Below are 2,802 nucleotides of genomic sequence, written 5' to 3'. Positions count from 1 at the left end.
AAAGCATAGCCTCTGTTCTAATTGTGTCAAAGCAATCATGGGAATCCTAAATCCAAGAAATTGATGCCTAATGAAATCAATTCATGTACATCCTCTGTATTCAGGTTGTAAACATCTAAAACATTTACATAAAAGCTTGGGTTTGGGGAGAAAATTGGCCTCCCTGCTGTTATGACCTGGGATCTTTTCCCCCACTCTTTGGGGTGTTCGTAAAATATGGTCCATAGGGAGTTAACAAAGACTCTTCTTCAATCACAAAGCTGCCTTGCAGAATATCTTCAGAATGTCAAATTGCATAATCAATTAATTTTTCTCAGTGGTCTTCTAAATATAAACGTTGTGAATTTACTTGACTTAGTATCCAAGAAGTTAGATTACTGAAGTGATTGTTCCAAGTTACGTCTTTTCACTCTCCTTCCACACTCTATGAACTAGAGATAAAGAGGTAGTTATCACAGATGAATCCTTTCCCACTCTCTGCCCTTCATCATAATGGAAATTAGTGCCTGTGTTATCAGAGGACATATTTCTAGATGATTTCTAGTCATTTATTGTCTGTTCTTCTACATTATTTTTATGATTTGATTTATTAAGTCAGTTTCCTGTGGACCGCTATGTAATTTCAAATGAATCGCAACATGAAACCCAAATCTTATTTTGGTATTATTTTCTCTTATATGAAAAAAATGTTTATCAATAACAAGGAATAAAAATTATAGATTTTTTATAACCTGAGGAAAATGGACCATATTTAGTCTTTCATTTATCTATGTCAACCATTTAAGAACTGGCTACTCTATGTGTGGCTAATAGCACATGGCAATAGCGTCACTGGGACCTTTTTAGATACAGCAAAATCTCAGGCTCCACCCCAAAATTACTAAACCAGTTAAAGAAACATTTTTTTTTTTTAGAAAATTTTTCTACCACCCACAAGCTATTCACGTACCATATTTCATACTCTGTACTAATACTGTAAACAAGATAAATTAACTCTTGCCCTTGTAATCGAAGGAGCTCATGGCCTATGAAAAAGACAATGGGCAAATAAGACGATGTTTGATGAACAAAATGTGAGATAAAGAATAAAGGGAAATTGCATTTGCTCCCTTCTGGTTATCAGAAAACTGAAATGGTCACATACACACACACACACTCACATATACACACATATGTGTATTATATATGTGAAGAGAGAGAGAGTGAATGTGTCATCTTATCGTTCTTCAGACAGGTTGTATCTTTATGAGATTACAATAACGTGTTCATTAAAATACCTTGCTTTGATTTTATTTTTTTAGAAAATGAACATAGTTTCCTTACTGGATGGCATACCACCGTAATATATTCCTACAGTTTTTGATTGATCAATCTATTTAATTTTATATATTTATATATTATTTGTTATAATTTTTATACTTTTTATTTTGAAATAATTTCAAACACACAGAAAAGTCAAGATTTATCAAATGGTAACAGTAGCCTTATTGTGCCATGCTTGTTTCCTCTTTTTCTTTGTATGTGTTTGTAATATGTGTTATTATTTGCAAAATTATTTGCAAATAAGTTGCAAACATGCTTAAGAACTTCAGTGTTTGGGATGATTTCTTACGAAAAAGACATATTATGTAATCAAAGCACAATTATCAAAATCAAGAAGACATTTTATAGTATCAAAATATTAATATCTAATATGTAGTCAGCATTCAAATTTTGACACATATTTTTGTAATGTCCTTTATAACTATTTTGTTCAGCTCTGGGATATAATCTAGAATCGCACATTGTCTTTAGTTTCTTACTACCTTATTTGCCTTTCATCTGGGGCAGTTCCTTTGCTTTTTTTCTTTAATAACATTGAAATTCTTGAAGAATGAATACAAGTTAGTTTGTAGAATGTAACATAATTCGATTTTACTTTATATTTTATCATAATAAGATTCAGGTTATATGCTTTGGTCAGAAATAAGAAATAAGTGATGACTTCATAGTGCATCACATTTGCCCAATTATTACTGATGTTAACTTTGATTATTACTTGGTGAAGGTTGTGTCCACCAGCCTTCCACCACTATACAATCACTCTTTTCCCTTTGTAATTAATGAGAAATGGGTAGTTCTTAAGGGCATTTGTGTATGTTCTTTGAATAAGTGCTAACAATTTACTCACAAGAAAATAAAATATGATTATTAAGTAATCTGTGGTCTGTGATAATCTATTTTAAATTTATTAAATAATTTTATTTTATTTTATAGATTTGTAAATGTCATATACATATTTTTATCATTACTGCATTGTTTACACTTTGTAAAGAATTCCAAAAAACAAAGGTTTGGACACTTTATTTTCATAGAATTAAATAATCAAAGGTAATTAGTCATGCTAGGTAATTTTGTTATAGGAAAGGAGAATTTAAGGCCAAACGCTGTGGCTCATGCCTGTAATTCCAGTACTCTGGGAGGCCGAGGCGGAAGGATCGCTTGAGGCCAGGAGTTTGAGAACAGCCTGAGAAGAGCGAGACTCTGTCTCTACAAAACTATAAAAAAATTAGCCATGCGTGGTGGCATGCACCTGCAGTTCCAGCTACTCAGGAGGCCAAAGAGGGAGGATCGCTTGAGCCCAGGAATTTGAGGTTGCAGTGAGCTACAACACCACTGCATTCTAGCCCAGGTGACAGAGTAAGACCCTGTCTAAAAAAAAAAAAGAGAGAGAATTTATAAATAGATAACATGATCTGAACAAAACCCCTATGGAATGATTTGTTATATAAGGCATATTCATATGAATTCATTTTAATAACC

The sequence above is a fragment of the Propithecus coquereli genome, unplaced genomic scaffold, assembly GCF_000956105.1.
Source record: "Propithecus coquereli isolate 6110/MARCELLA unplaced genomic scaffold, Pcoq_1.0 Scaffold160, whole genome shotgun sequence".
Taxonomy (NCBI): Eukaryota; Metazoa; Chordata; class Mammalia; order Primates; family Indriidae; genus Propithecus; species Propithecus coquereli.
This window is presented reverse-complemented; position numbering follows the sequence as displayed.